General features: G+C 33.2%; 1 long non-coding RNA gene across 1 annotated transcript; it reads right to left on the bottom strand.

Moving 5' to 3' along the window:
• Window positions 1-11767: 11767 nt before the first annotated feature.
• On the bottom strand, window positions 11768-13778 carry LOC128283474 (uncharacterized). Its single transcript, XR_008273830.1, has 4 exons — window positions 13693-13778; window positions 12843-12960; window positions 12101-12177; window positions 11768-11813 (listed from the first exon to the last, which is right to left on the bottom strand). It is a non-coding gene; the product is annotated as an uncharacterized LOC128283474 (long non-coding RNA).
• Window positions 13779-17121: the final 3343 nt, after the last annotated feature.

Genomic DNA, 17121 nt, shown 5'->3' with positions numbered 1-17121 from the left:
TTAAGTGACCCAAATTCTTATTTAAATAAAATACGATGGAAAATAAAATAAAAGTAAAATCCATATAGAACTAGACTTCTTTTATTTTATTTTAGAATAAGGTTTTTAAACCTTATTAAACTCCATCTATTTTATATTGATTAGGATAAGGTGTTTCAATCCTACTAGAATATGGCTTTGCAAGCCTATAAATAGACATAGTCTATTCCTCTTGTATTTGTGTAAAAAATTTTCGACATAGTGAATTTTCTTCTCCTCTGCCCGTGGTTTTTTTCCCGAAAGGGTTTCCACGTAAAATTTATGTGTTCTTTATTTTTATTTATTTTATTCTATTTTATTTTTCACAGTCAATATTTAGTGAAACTCAAAAACTGTCTCATTCATATCGTCGTCTATTCTACCCTTCCTTCTTCATTTAGTTTTAGGTGTGGGTTTCATTGTACCCGCCTTGTCAAAGTAGATTATTTTGAAACCCAGAAATCTATATTGCAATAGCAATAGTAAATTCAAAGCAAATTACTGCAACAACAATATGGAATATTGTCAAAGTTTGGCTAGAATCATGTGTGCCAGTTTGATATCAAATTCTAATGAATTGTAGGAGCTACAAAATATGACCACTAATCATTGAGCTATTAAAAAAAAAAAGAAAAAGAGAAAAGGGAAGCCTTGTTTATCATGTGTTTGATGCAGCTACAATTCAGGGGGATGGATGGGTCCTCGTAAAGGTTCAGATATTATAGCTGAGCTGCTGAAATTGTCAGGATTGGGGGCGGAAGGAGAGTTACGAAGTGGCGTGATTTTTTTTACTATTAATATAATTATTTTTAATTAAAATTATTATAAAATTAAAAAATCACTGAAAATAATGTATGGGTGCTAATGTAGCATGATACAATTGATCAACCGATTTTCTTAACGCTCTTAAGATTTGAGATGATTTGAGTAATGGAGAATTAATTTAAATACCACTTCTCATAAAAAAAAGTTTAGTAGTTAGTTGAAAACAGAGGTATAGATTAGGGTACAATTTGTCAATTAAGAAGAAAAATTAAATTTTTATCATTATTTTTTAAGGTATAATGATAAATTTAACTCTTAATATTACATTTTCTGTCAATTTAACCATTATTTTTTGGCTAAATTTGACTCTTAACCTTTTAAAAACGAGTCAAATCACTTTTTTTAATGAAAATGATGACTAAAATATTAATTTTTATTGTTGTTGGCGTGACAACTTGCATGATAGCTCATGTGCATATCATACTAACATAATATTATTTATCTTATATGTCACGTCAACTGAAATACCCCAAACTGGGCTTAGACGTCATGATCGAATCTAGATAAGTTACATCAACTTGTGTGAAAAACTAAAATCTAGCTTAGAAATTGTGTAATATGAAAACTTAATTTAGCTAAGCTCATACGAGTTTCAGGTACTAAAGTACAATTTTACTATTACTAATTTAAAATTTTACAAATTATAAAGGGTCTATATTAAAATTTTACTATTTTTACTAGCACCCTCCCCGGTCTCCACTACTCTCCGCCACAGTATGTGAATAATATCAAATTAATAAAAGAGTTTCGTTGCTAAATGGCTATCTTCTTGTGTGAGAGTAGATGATTTTTTTTTCTCTCCCCCTCTAACTTTTTCCCATCTGATAAAACTAAAAACTATGGAATTGACTATAAATGGAAGCCTCGCCAAAGGGATGCCTTAAATTCAATATCAAATTAGCAGGTATTGGCAATGTTTTGCCTGATGACTGTGCGGCTGTGTTACTTGTTTTCTTTAAACTTGTCTCATCCAATAGTGCAACTGAAACTGAAATCCTTGCTAAGGAGGCAACCCTCGTTTTTAAGGCATCAAAGTGGGTTTCCTTTACGAGACTCATTACCGGAAGTGATTGCCTAAGTAGCTGTCGATTGGATTAACAACCCAACAAAAATCCTGTTGTGGCTTTCGAAGTATTGCTCAGCCATGTTTGGCTTTTGGATACATGCTGTGGTGGAGCTAGAAAATTTATTTTACGAGGCGAAATTAAATTATATATTTTTACAGCAGTAAAAATATAATTTTATCATTTAAATAGTCTATATCTTTATAAATTTTAAAGAGTTAAATTGAAATTTTATCATTTTTAGGGGCCAAAGTATAATTTTACCATTATTAATCTAAAATTTTATAAATTATAAAAGACCTAAATTAAAATTTCACCATTTTAGGGGGCCATGGCCCCATGGGTCTCCACTAGGCTTTGCCACTAGAAACATGGAAGATGGGTCGTAAGATACTTTTTCAAGGAAGTCAATTTTGAACAGCGGTGTAGAAAATGAGAATTTGTTCATTTAATCCCCTTTAAAATTTATAAAATTTTAAATTAGTAAAGTTAAAATTTCATTTTGGCCCTAAAAAATGATAAAAAAATAATTTGATCATTTAAACGTTATAAAGGCATAGACTATTAAAATACTAAAATTATATTTTTACTATTATAAAAATATACAATTTAATTTTGATCCAAACCCGACTTAGACGTTATGGCCGAATATGGAAAAGTTACATCAACTTGTGTGAAAAACTAAAATATAGCTTAGAAATTGTGTGATATGAAAACTTAATTTAGCTAAGCTAATACGAGTTTCAGGAAATTCTCAAGTTTGAAAACACCTATTTCATAGCATGATCTCTTAAACATTTACTTATAAAAACTGCAGAAACTTCCAGAGGTTTTAAGTTTTGAAAATTATATTCCAATTTTTCAAATCTGTATGATTTTATAGTTTTATGTTTAAGAACACCCAAAAACCAACGAACAAATCAAAAACCCAAAAACAAAACCAAATCCAAAAACTTATTCCAAAAATCAAAAGTCTAGAAATCTTAATTAAAATAATCCAAACCAGCTTATGTGGAAAACCAATCCGATCATCCACACGTCATCCGGTCCTAAACTTGCTGGTTACCTGAGAGGATAACAAACAAAGAGTGAGCTTCACAAGCTTAGTGTGTAACACATCCCAAGAAACAAATTAGATATACATAAATAAACAAATACATTTTCAAATACAGATTCAAACCGTAACACCCAAACCCAGCCTAGACTTATGGCCAAATCCGAAGGTGTCACAAAAAATGGGTTTTGATAACGAACTCCACACGTTAAAACCTTTTCAGTTTTTCAACTCTTATTTTCTTTTATCCATTGTCAAAATGTTTATTCAAAATAAATTTGCCTTAAATCGTGTTTTATAGCGTAAGCATAAGAAAAAGGTTGTATTTAATGAAAGCGGTTAGTATTTTTAGAAAACCTTGGTTTTAGTAAAAACCATAGTTTTTAGATATCAGTCGCTAATTAAATACTAAATCGAAAATCTAAATCCAAAATAAAAATCAACCAAAAAGTCCAGAGAGTCCAATTATTATAGAAATCCAGAAATAACCCTTAAAATAAATCCATAAACCTAATTAGTTTACGAACTCATGGTCATTGAGAGGCTCTATCGCACCAATCCGTCTAAGTCTATGGATTCCCTGAACATAAACAAACAAATAGAGGTGAGTTTATGTCAACTCAATGTGTAGCCCAACAGAAATAGACATGCAACACATACAAAATCATATGCACAGTCAGATACAGATATAGATTCAATTTCAGATTCAGATATGCAAAATCCTACACCCATCCTCTACACACCAACTCCAACCATCCCATCACACCATGTGGGGTTAAAAACACCCACCCATCCCTAGACACCACGTCGTGCCATTAAGACACATATCAGATAATATGCAGTCGAGCTGCTAGAATAAAGGCGATTAACGCCGAACAGAACACTTCCTCCTCATATACAAATCCCACCCCAATAATAGATATAGAAATTTAGATACAGATATAGCGGATTAAACATGCTTAACATGTTTTATACAAATAACAGATACACATATATCAATACAATCAGGCATACATTTAATATCTTACTCAGATTAGTAAATCAAAATATCATAGCATGCAAAATAGGGTTTAACTAGCCCTTACCAACCCCATAGTAGGCCCAAAGTCGATCGGAGTGACCTATGAGACCTTAGGGAAAATTTAAAAAAAAGGGCCCACATGCCCATATGGTTTGCCCGTGTGGCCCACACTGCCTAGCCCTAAATCCACACACTTGTGTGTCATGCTCGTGTGGCCCACACGCTTGACTTGGCAGACCCCTTGTGGCCCACACGGTCACACCCAAGTCATCACACGGTCGTGTCCTGCGCACTGCCATGCGTTCAACGATCACACGGTTGTGTCTCACACACGGTCATCCACACGGGCGACCACACACCCATATGGCATCAACAATGTAGTTTTTCAGCTTTTGTCGAAACCTCATTTTTTGCGTTTTGAGTACACACCTGGTATTGTTTTGATGCGAAAATGCTCTCGAGCCACACAACACCTAAAATTTTCCAACAAAACACTGAATAAAACGCCCAAATTGTTACCAAAATCGAAACCAAGACTCTGTTCAATCCAACAAACAACCAAGTCTTTACCTTCTAATGAGCTATGGTGATTTAACACAACTAAGTCACCGATTGCCAATCCACAGTCCCTTGATCTTCTCCTAATCAACAAGGTATACAACATTAACACAACCGAAACAGCCACAATTATACGAAACTGCTAAAGTACTTACCAACACACAAACCGAACAGAAAAACACAGAACCCAATTTAAAAATTGACAGCAGTCTGAACGAAAATGAGAAGGTAACAGAAAGAGGATAAAAATCGAGAGTTCCACCAAAAGGGAAGCAACTAACGTCAAAGATTTTTGAGAATGAGAGAGAACATAAATTTTGAAAAAAAAAATGGAACTGATAACCTCAAAATCCCAACTCCCCACTATTTCCTCAATCTCAACCGCTTTAGAATTTTAATTCCACTGAAATTTTATCGTAAAACCGAACAAATATAAATACCTATGCTAGCGCAGGGATTCGAACACAAGACCTCCAACACACTGACTCCCTTACCCTTCGAACCAGCAGGCTTATTCTAATATGAATTTACAGGCAATTTTATAAAAGCCCACTGATCCAGGGTAAGGCTTGCTCCAAAAATAACAAAATTTACTAAGGGTGAGACTTGAGCACAAGACCTCACACACACACCCAGAACACTTAACCACTAAAACAAATACACAGTTGTGTTAGAATTCACAGAACCAGAAATAAATAATTTAGGGCGTTACAACTCTACCCCCTAAAAGAAATTTCGACCTTGAAATTTACCTGATCAGAATAGATAAGGATTCTGCTGACGCATCGAGTCCTCAGGTTCCTACGTGGCCTATTTAGTGCCATGATTCCGCCACAAAACCTCCACTAAAGGGATGGAATTCCTCCTCAGAACCTTAACATCACGATCCAGAATCTAAATCGACTCTTCTTCAAAGGTCAAATCTGGTCTAACCCTGATCTCCTCGACCGAGACAACGTGAGCTGGGTCAGACCGGTACCGCCTCAACATCGAGACGTGAAAGATATCATGGATATGGTCCAACTCTAGAGGTAGCTCTAACTAATAAGCGACCGATCCTACACGCTTCAGAATCTGATACGGCCTAATAAACCTAGGGCTTAAGTTGCCATTACGACTGAAACTCAGAATTTTCTTCCACGGAGAAACATTAAGAAAGACGAAGTCCCCCAAAGAGTATTCAATATCACGCCTTTCTAGATCTGCATAAGATTTATGTCTATTAGAAGCTACCTTCAGACGATCCTGAATCAATCTAACTTTATCTTTGGTCTCAGAAACCAACTCAGGACCCAAAACCTAATGCTCACCCAACTCAGTCCAACATAGCAAAGTACGACACTTACGACCATATAAAGCCTTGTAAGATGCCATCTGGATGCTAGACTGAAAACTGTTATTGCAGGCGAACTCAGCTAGCGGCAGATAATCCTCCCAACTATCTCAGAAATCAATCACACAACTCCGAAGCATATCCTCCAGTATCTGAATCACCCTCTCAGAAGCATATCCTCCAGTATCTGAATCACCCTCTCAGATTGACTATCGATCTAAGGATAAAATGCAATATTAAATTCCAATCTCAAATTCAGAGCCTCATGAATTTCTTCCAAAATCAAGAAGTGAAACGAGGGTCTCTATCAGAAATAATCAAAACAGGAACCCCATGTAGTCTTACAATCTTAGAAATATATAGCTTTGCTAACTTCTGCAGAGAAAAGTCTGTCTGAACCGAAATAAAATGAGTAGACTTGGTCAATCGATCCACGATGACCTAAACAGAATCCTTCTTAGTGGGTGTCAAAGGCAATCCACTAACGAAGTCCATCGCTATTCGTTCTCATTTCTACAAGGAAATCTTAACTGGCTGTAACAAACTCGAAGGCAACTGGTGCTAAGCCTTAACTTCCTGGCACGTCAGACAACGAGCAATGAAATCTGTAACCTCACGCTACTAACTAGGCCACCAATACAACTCATGAAGATCGCGATACATCTTATTACCACTTAGATACATAGCATAAGGGCTACTACGTGCCTCTCTTAGAATTGATTGCCTCAAATCAGAATCATTCGACACACAGATCCAACCTCGAAAACACAAATCACTATCATGATTCAGCCAAAAATCTAAAGAACTGCCACTCTTAATCTGAGGAAACTGTAAACCCGGATTCTAATCCCCTAACTGCTTATCTTGAATCTGATCAATCCAAGTCGGCTTAACTTGTAACTCAACTAACAGACTCCCATCATCAAACAGACTAAGACGTGCGAACATCACCCTTAAATACGACATTGCCCTACGACTTAGAGCATCGGCCACGATATTGGCCTTACCAGGATGATACTCTATCGTGTTGTCATAATCTTTAAGCAGCTCAATCCATCACCATTGTCTAAGATTCAACTCCTTCTGAGTAAGGAGATACTTGAGGCTCTTGTGATAAGTGTAGATGAGACACCTCTCACCATATAGATAGTGCCTCCAGATTTTCAATACAAAGACCACAGCAGCCAACTCGAGATCATGCATTAGATAGTTTCCCTCGTATGTCTTAAGCTAACGGGACGCATAAGCTATAACCTTACCATCTTGCATCAATACACATCCCAAACCGATGTGTGATGCATCACTGTATACCACACGGCCTGGCCCAAAATCCACACGCCCGACGTGGCCGAGCCCGTGTAGTCCACACGACCACACTTAAGTTATCATAAGGCCATGTCCTGCACACGGCCATGCGTTCATCTATCACACAATCGTGTCTCGTACACTACCATCCACATGGGTGACCACACGCCCATGTGGCATCGACAGTACAATTTTTTGGCTTTTGTCGAAACATCATTTTTTGCCTTTCGGGTACACACCTGGGATAATGCTCTTGAGCCACACAACACCTTAAATTGTCTAGCAAAATACTGAATAAAATGCCCAAATTGATACCAAAACCAAAACCAAGACTTTGTTCAATCCAACAAATAACCAAGTCCTTACCTTCTAAAGAACTACGGTGATTTCACACAATTAAGTCACTGATTGCCAATCTACAACCCCTTGATATCTCCTAATCAACAAGGTATACAATATTAACACAACCAAAACAACCACAATTGTATGAAACTACTAAAGTACTTACCGACACACAAATCGAGCAGAAAAATACAAAACCCAAAGCAAAAATTAATAGCAGTCTGAATGAAAACAAAAAGGTAACAGTCAGAGGATAAAAATCAAGAGTTCCACCAACAACGAAGCAACTGATGTCAGAGATTTTTGAGAATAAGAAAGAACAAAAATTTTGAAAAAAACAAAAAAAAAAACAAATGAAACTGATAACCCCAAAATCCCAAGTCCTTACTATTTCCTCAATCTCAACCACTCAGAATTTTAATTCCATTGAAAATCTATCGCAAAACCGAGCAAAAATAAATACCTATACTAGCGTAGGGATTCGAACACAGGACCTCCAACACACTGACTCCCTTGCCATTCAAACCAGTGGGCTCATTTTGATATGAATTTATAGTCAATTTTATAAAAGCCTACTGATCTAGGGTAAGGCTTGCTCCAAAATTAACCAAATTTACTAAGGGTGGAACTTGAACCCAAGACCTCTCACACACACCCAAAACTCATAACCTCTAAATTAGATACATAGTTGTGTCAGAATTTACAGAACCAAAAATAAATAAGTCAGGGCGTTATACAAACATATTCTCACATACAAATTCAGATGTATTTTTATAATCAGATACATATGTGTATTCAGATTTAGATACAAATGTAGACACAGATTCAGATACAGATATAGTCACAGATCCTACCCCCATCCACTACACACCAACTCCGTCCAACCAACCACACCAATTAAGACTACAAGAGTCTATCTATCCAATCACACTGGGTCATGGTGATATGCCACTCATAAAGGTGCAACTGAGCTACCAGAAAGATATTGCAATTTCACTTCCAAAATTGCTAAATACTGACAGAATACACAGTTTCTCCATCACATATCAAACCCATCCCGATGTACATGCTTAAATAAACTAATATATATTCCATAAAAAATATCATGTGTACTTTTCATACATAATCATGCTTTGGGAGTTATCGGAACACAAATCGTACATATATTTTTCATATACCTTACCTGTATCACATACAGACACAAATTAATAGATGTCGCATTTCAAGTCTTATTTAAGCCAAATGGATCTCATGGAAGGTCTAATTATGAATTTTGGAGTCAAACGTGTCTAAGTGAAAATTTTCGAACAATGGGCCTACACAGCCTACCTGATTTGCCCGTGTGATTCGACACGCTCATGTGTCCCACACGGCTTACCTGATTTACTCGTATAATCACACATACCTGTGTGCCTCACACGGCTTACTTGATTTACTCGTGCAATCGCATATGCCCATGTACACCCACATGGCCAACAACACGGTTTCGAATTTTTCTTGCATCTTTTTCCAGATTTTCTGCATTTTTTTTGGTGGTTTCGAGTTAGAAACACACAACTGATTTGGTTTCAATGAAGATTTACGAAGGAGAAATCTAGTAATCTAAATTGACAATCCACAAGAATCAATCAATTCAATTTTTACAACACCCGATTGCACAAATCGGTGTAACATCATCCAACAAACTTATTTACAAAACAAACAACCCTTAAAATGATAAAATTACTCACCCTCAAACGAAACAACTTAAGAAAATAATTTAATTGGCCGGAGGATTAATCGTCTCATGATCTTCTCCTAATCTCCACAAAGAAAACAAACTAATCATTAAAACCCTTCCTGCTCAAATAACTTAATAAACACAAGTTAAACTATTAGAAAAAAGGGGTTTGAAAAATGCAGCGGAAAATAAATTTAGGGAAAAACCAGAGTTTAATTTTTTTTTCCAAAACAAGATCTTGGTTGTGATATCTAAGTAATAAACACTTAATCAAAATTGTACCTTTTCAATTCGTCTAGGATGAGCACTTCAACTAAGTAGTCTTCTCCGCTATCCTCAAGCTCACGTCTATTGAGTGTGAGCTTGCTTCTAATAAAAAAATTCACAAAATTACTAGTGGGGTAATTTCGTAATTTCTCTAAACTTTTGGGTAAATTTATAAATTAAAAAAATATCTTTAGAAATTTTCTGAAATAATGTCTTCAAAAAATTTTCTCTCTACAACTTTCTCTTGAATTCAACTGTGTGTAAAATAATGACCCAAGGCTCTTTTTATATAATGAGAGTTTAGAGAATTCGACTATGATTAAACTTAATCACTTTAATATTAAATATTATTAAAATAATAGAATGTTTATCTACAAGATAAACATTTAAATATAATTTAATATTAAACTATTAAACTATTATTATTTTTGAAATATTTAATTTGAAATCAAATTCTCTGGTAAAGTCCTAGTAGGAGTGTAACTCTTCTGCTGTTCGACCACCGAAGACCAATTGTCACTGGCCATCGGGACACCACCGTCACAGCCACCAGCACTGTCGTGTCCAGTGATGCAGGTGCGACACCCTTACGACACCTTGAGTCATTTTGGCTGCTGCCAGTTCGATCCAAGTCAGTGACAATTCGAACGAACCAGTCTAGCCACCGATTGGACTGTCAGCTCAATTTCACATATCGGGCCTGATTTGACCAATTTTTGGGTCATAATCTTGAGTTTTCGGCAACTGGACCCAATTTACGTTTTTAGGTCTAATTTTCAAGTTCAATAACTCATTGGGCCAATTTTTTGACTTGAAAATTAATTTCCAAAAGTATCATATTAATTTTAATTAATTTGATTAATTTAATTTTACTTTTTCAAAATTAATCTTTCCAAAAATCACTTAGATTTTCCAAATTAATTTTTCAAGAAAATTCTTTAATCAAATTCTCTAGTTGAACAATTCTCATGACAACCTAGTTCAATTCCACATCAATAAATCGATTCAATTAAATTATTTCTGAAGTCGTAGAATATTCTTCTGATTCAAATGTAGTCCAATCGAGCTTTTGTTGAGCTAGCGAAGAGACAAATCAGGCATATACAATTAGGCTCTAGTAATTGCAACTATTTCCAGAAGCATCATTCCGATAATTCGCAATTACATAATCATGGAGTTAGTCCACAAGAAGTACCATGATTCAAAACTCCTTATAGTATACTCTTTATTAAAGTAATTCATCCAATTGTTTTGTCCAATGACCTTATCATATGTGTGTTTCCCTCATAAGATATCCTTAATTCCTTTGAGTTAAATCCATTCACTCACTACAATCCTATTTTATCTCATGGTCACCATTGTATATTCTTAATGATTAATATGGTCATTGTCAACAAACATTACAGCAAAACAGGTTTTTAGCTGCATTTTTTTAGGCTTATCCTCGAAAGACGCCGCTAAAATTTACGGTGTTTGTGTGAAAAAACGCCGCTAAAGAACATGACCTTTAGTGGCACTTTTCCCACAAACACCGCTAAAGAACATGACCTTTAGTGGCGCTTTTCCCACAAACGCCGCTAAAGAACATGACCTTTAGCGGTGCTTTTTTCACAAACTCCGCTAAAGAACATGACCTTTAGCAGTACTTTTCCCACAAACGCCACGAACTTCTTTGCTATTTGAGGTGGGATATCCACCACCATCGAGCTGCTTCTTTGCTTTTTATCGTTCTTTCATGTTTCACATTTGATATTCCATCTAATTTGTAGTTCCGGTGATTTTTCTTCATCGTTTACCTTTATTTTTTGTTCGTATAGTAATATCAACTATAGCGCTCCCCATGAAATTAGTCTTATAAATAATGTGTTGAAATTCAATTTATTACGACAATTTAAATAAATAAAATTCAGTTGAAAAATTTTATACCAATAAAAAAATAGCAAACAATAAATACCAACTTTCTTCCTTTCACTAAAAGATGATGTTCAAAATTGTTACACTGAACTGCAAAATGCAAATCTTATTTATCATCAGGATCTTAAGGATTTTTCAATAATTAATCAACAATGAAAATAAGCATTCTACTCTAAATAGGTTCATCGTTGCTACGATGGAGATTCCCTTCAACATCTGCTTTAGTAGCTGTATCCTGACATAATCAATGAACCTAACATATTAGCATGCAAAATATAAAGAACAAGAAATTCCATTACTAATCTTGTTAGATTCAGAAGTGCAAAAGTGACATTCATGCCTTTTGGTCCAAGAGTGACTCCAACCAAATCAGCAAGCTTGTTCACACCAGTCTACAACCAAAGAACATGAAGTAAGCTAGAGCAAACATATAAAGGCTGTGAAATTTAGTTGAATACTTAACCAGTTATGCAAATTTTTAGCATTTGAAACAAAGACTCATTTTTAATTTCTTTTTGGTTAACCTATCCTTATTGAAATGTAGCTCTTTTGCTGCAGAAATCTTGGGCATACGAGATCTTCTAAGAACAACGTTTCATCTACTAAGAAATGAAGATGAAGAAATGGATGCTAAAGATGACAATCTATTGAAAGAAGTTGAAAGCTTCTTATCCATTACCAAACCATTAGGTGCAACGAATGAGCCAACTGATGACATGGCTGTGAAAATGGATGCCATCTTCCTCTCTTAATAAGCTAAAAAATATTCAAAACCATTGTTTTAGAATCAAGGTTATCTCAAATGTAAATTGATGAATAAGCAATTGTTTTCAAATATTTTAATTTCTACAACAAAAACACAGTAAAAAAATAAATGAAGGTAAAATTCACAGGTAAAACCAATAATTTTTGAAGCATTTCAAGTTTTAACGAAGTTCAAATATAAATGAAGGGATTTTTCTAATATTTTAATATTCTAAAACTCAAAAATAATAATTAAAATATAAAGCTAAAGTATAACCTAAGATCACTAATGCCTGCAGCCAGACACAAAGTTGACTTTATTAAATACATAACGAAGAATTTAACAGAAGGGACACACACACACACACATATATGCATGTATATATATTGTTTAATATGCTCTAACTGACAGAATAAATGGGCAAAATTTAATATTAAAAAGAAAAGAAAAGAAGCATGCCTCTTGACAGCATTTCAGGCACTATAATAAGTTGTTCATCCAAATGGTTATTTAAATATTAGATCATAAATACATATTAAAAAGTGTAGTAAAATTAAAACAGAATTGAGTCATTGACAACCTTGTATTATCGCCTACACCTTAAGCAGCTAACAATTGACAGGTAAAAAATCAAAAGAAAGATCCAAAAGAAAAAAATGAGATCCAAAAGGTTCACCTGGATATTTACTATAGTTCATAACATGGGGTGTTTCTTTGTGGTAATCGATAGCCATCTCACAGAAGTGATTTGCAATATCAAAGGCAACGATATTATAACTTGCATACTCATAATCCTATAAAAGTGGGCAGCCAATCAACATCCAGAGAATTACATATTCATTACTTTGAGAGAAAACAAGTCTCGGACAAAATAGAATGATAACTTATCAAGCAACAAATTCAAGATCATATGAAATTTCTATCATCCACTAATTATTTAGATCTCTTTCTGCTTGGTAACTTACATACAAGCACAACTTGCTCTCTTGACGCTTAAATAAGACTTTTTTTTAATAAAAATATAAATTTTAAAGAGGCCCTCAACCTTATCTTTTTCCTTGGTTTGTCAAGAATTCAGAATTCATTTTATTTTATTGGTCTATTGGAAAAACCCACAATAGAGTTTTTTTTCTTATTTTAGTTTTCCCGGAAAATAGAATAAAAGACAAAATTTTATACAGATGGAGACAAGAGAAGAGGAATAGTAAAGTTGGTTTAATTTAAATAAATTGAGTAGTCATACACTTAGAGCATTTTTCCCACCCAACAATAATAAAAAGTTATTTAAAAAATTCATAGAATTGGAAGTCCTTAGTTTGTTATTTTGACAGCTTAAGGAAAATGAATAATGTAAAAAAGAGAATGTCTGTGCTCCTCACCACTTTGATTTTATCCTAACCCAAAAGCAATAAACAAAAATGCCACTAAAATCAAATGTAATCATTGTTTCTACCAAATAAAAGGAAAACAAAATCATCACCTTCTACAGATGAACCAAAGACAGCAAAGACAGAAGAAAAACTAACCCAAATTCCTCATAGTTGTGTGAACAATGTGTCCCTTTTCTAGGAGCCTCTTGACAAGCGAAGAACCTAGGTAATCGGCAGCACCCAAATTAGAAAAAAAACATTTGAACTAGTATAATAGAAATAAGAAACCCAAATTAAAAAACATCAAAAATTTCTAGGACGATTGAAAATTTCTAAAATTAAAATTTCTAAAATTTTAAGACAGATTGAAAATTAAAGGAAGTAAATTTCAAGAAACCCAAACAAGAAAACATCAAAAACCTCTCATACTTGCTAAGACTGAGTTCGTTGCTGGGTAGTGTGGCTAGGCATCGAGAAACTAGGTGTTTAGGGTTTCGAGAAATCAAAGAATATATTGAGAAGTAAAATAGAGTAACAAGTTGAGAGGATTTTCGAGTATAAAATAGAAGAACAGGTTGAGAAAGGCTAAGAAAGAAAAGGGAATTGGGAAAGAAAAGGAAATCGGGGGAGAGAAATAGAAGTACAGGCTGAGAATGGCTGAGAAAGAAAAAGGAATCGGGAAAGAAAAGGGAATTGGGGGAGAGAAATAAAACGGCACTGTTTCGATCAAAACTAAAAATTAACAGCGTTTATATCAAAACAGCGCCGTTTCGTTCAAAATAAATTGATTTTTTATGGCGTTTTCATCATAAATGCCACTATTGCTTGCCTTTTACGCGTTTTTATCATAAACGCCGTTAATGCTTGACTTTTTTAAAATTTTTATATTGAACTATTATATCTTTCATATCAATTTTAAATAAATATTTTTTAAAATTTAAGTAATATTTAAAAGAATTAGATAAAATTTGAAATATTTATATAATTTTTATGTAAGAAAAAAAATAAAAACAAAAACAAAAATTTCAAAATATGAAAAAAAAGATTTTAAAATTTTAAAATTTCAAAATATGAAAAAAAAGATTTAATTTTTTTCTCTTTTGTAATTATATATTCTTTCAATATTTTAGGAAATTTAAATGACTTTTCTATTTACTAATTAATTTTTATCTCTAGAGATGTATGGGTTAGCAATTTTTTAATTTTAATATATATAAAGTTTATCTATTATCTCTTAAATAATTTAAACTATATTGATAATTTTAATATATTAAAATTAATATTATCTCTTTACAATTTATAAGAAATTATTTAATATATAAAAATTCAAAACAATCAGTCATATACCCAAAAATTTTAAAATTATTTTAAATAATAGTATTTTAATTGTTTTCACTTTTAACATATATTTTTCTACATTTTACTTTCAAATTTTTCTACTGTCCTTAATTTTTCTATAGATTTTAACTATTAAATTAAAAACAAATTATATTTTAATTAATATAAAGAAACTAGTTAAATAATAAATAGAAGAGGATGAAGGAGTGCATGAGTTTTCAAAAAGAATACATGATGGCCACTTGGATGATGGGTGAGAATACAGAGAGCAAAATGGCGCCGTTTTGTTTAAAATAAAATGATTTTTACGGTGTTTTTATCAAAACCCCTAAAACCCTAAAACTTTAAAACCTTAAACCCGAACCACTAAATCCTAAATCCTAAACACTAACCCTTAACCCCTAAACCTTAAACCCTAAACCCTAAATCACAAACCCCACTAATGCTTGACTTCTTTTATGAGTAATTTTATATTGAATTATTATATCTTTTATATCAATTTTAAATAAATAATTTAATATCTTGCATAATTTTGCATAATTTAATATAATTAAATTAAAACTAATATAATTTTGCATACTTTAGTATCTTTAAATTAAAATTTTAATTTAACATAATTTTTATAATGTTATTAATAAGAGTAAATTGATAGTATTATTAACTTTTCCGTTAAAATAATGGGATGAGCTTTTTGTTGATAATATTATTACGATAAAGATAGTTAAATTATTTTCTCATAATAAAAATTCACGACAACATCAACCATTATTAATTTTTAAACTCATTAATATTATATTAGTAAAAAAATTATGTAAAATTAAATTAAGATAACAAATCTAAACATTTTATATAATAAAAAACCTAAAACCATAATTAAAAATTATTGTTATTGTGATAGAGTGAAATCCTGAAATTAACTAAAAACATAACTAAAACGGAGCCGTTTCACAAAAATTAGCGCTGTTTGTGAAAAAATGTCGCTATTGCTTACCTTTTGCGGCGTTTTTCTCATAAATGTCACGAATGCTTAACTTTTTTATAGGAATGATGGCCAATTAGATGATGGATGAGAATATAGGGAGCAAAACGACGTCATTTTTTTTAAAATAAAATGATTTTTTACGGCGGCGTTTTTGATAAAACGCAGCTAATGCTTGATTTTTTGCGGCGCCGCTAATACTTGATTTTTTGCGGCGCCGCTAATGCTTGACCTTTTGCAGCGTTTTTTTGCATAAACGCCGCTACTGCTAGACCTTTTGCGGCGTTTTTCGATTAGTTCCATTAATGTATAAAATTTGAGGCATTTTTGGTTCAAACACTACTAAAAGTGCCGCTAAAAGCGTAATTTCCTGTAGTGAAATGACTATAATAAATTGCTCTTTTGAGAACAAGCAACCCGTGGCCATGTTCCATATTTATCAATCCACAATATGCCAATGAGAGTATAAGCCTATGCCATACACAAGTCATGTACCCAATATATCGGCTATGGGCTCGATCATCTTTAGAGCATAAACCACTACTTATATCAATGCACATGAGTTGCATATGCATGGTCAGTGACTAACTCAGGATTTAGGTAAATCACACCACGAACGTTATAAGTGGATTAATTCACAAATGGATTAAGAATTAATTCATCTTCGGTCAAGTCCAATGTTTCATTTTATCAATGAATACATCTATGTCTCTACTCGTGGAGTCAATTGCTCTGATAGTCAAGATTAACCATCTGCCCAATTGGAATTGTAGACGACATATCCTTCTCAGCATTTGAATCAAAGGGGTTATAGACTTATTTAGATTATCTACTGAAGTAAGTTGTCTTTCTTGCAATGTAAACGTTCTTACAATGCCAGTTATCTTCAGTTTGAACTTAGACAATCAATTAGCTAATATTTGCTTGTCACAATTTTGCTATGCATGAAAATATAAAAGAAAGAAATACAAAATACATGATAGTGAAATGTGAAATCAACTTTATTTATTTATTCATCATTCAAATAAATAGAAAATAGTTACATGTTTACTACAATATGGGCACATTTCCCAACAATCTACCACTTGCCCTATTGAATTAAATGTGTCATGTTTCATATTCCCATATCCTCGATGCGTTTGATAAAACTCCTAGTTACATGAGTCTTAGTAAACGAATCCATAAGGTTGTCTTCAGAAACTACTTTCATCACATCTACAATTCGTTTGGCTATTGCCTCTCGTATCAAGTGATACTTCTGATCAATG

The sequence above is a fragment of the Gossypium arboreum genome, chromosome 11, assembly GCF_025698485.1.
Source record: "Gossypium arboreum isolate Shixiya-1 chromosome 11, ASM2569848v2, whole genome shotgun sequence".
Classification (NCBI taxonomy): Eukaryota; Viridiplantae; Streptophyta; class Magnoliopsida; order Malvales; family Malvaceae; genus Gossypium; species Gossypium arboreum.
This window is presented reverse-complemented; position numbering and strand designations above follow the sequence as displayed.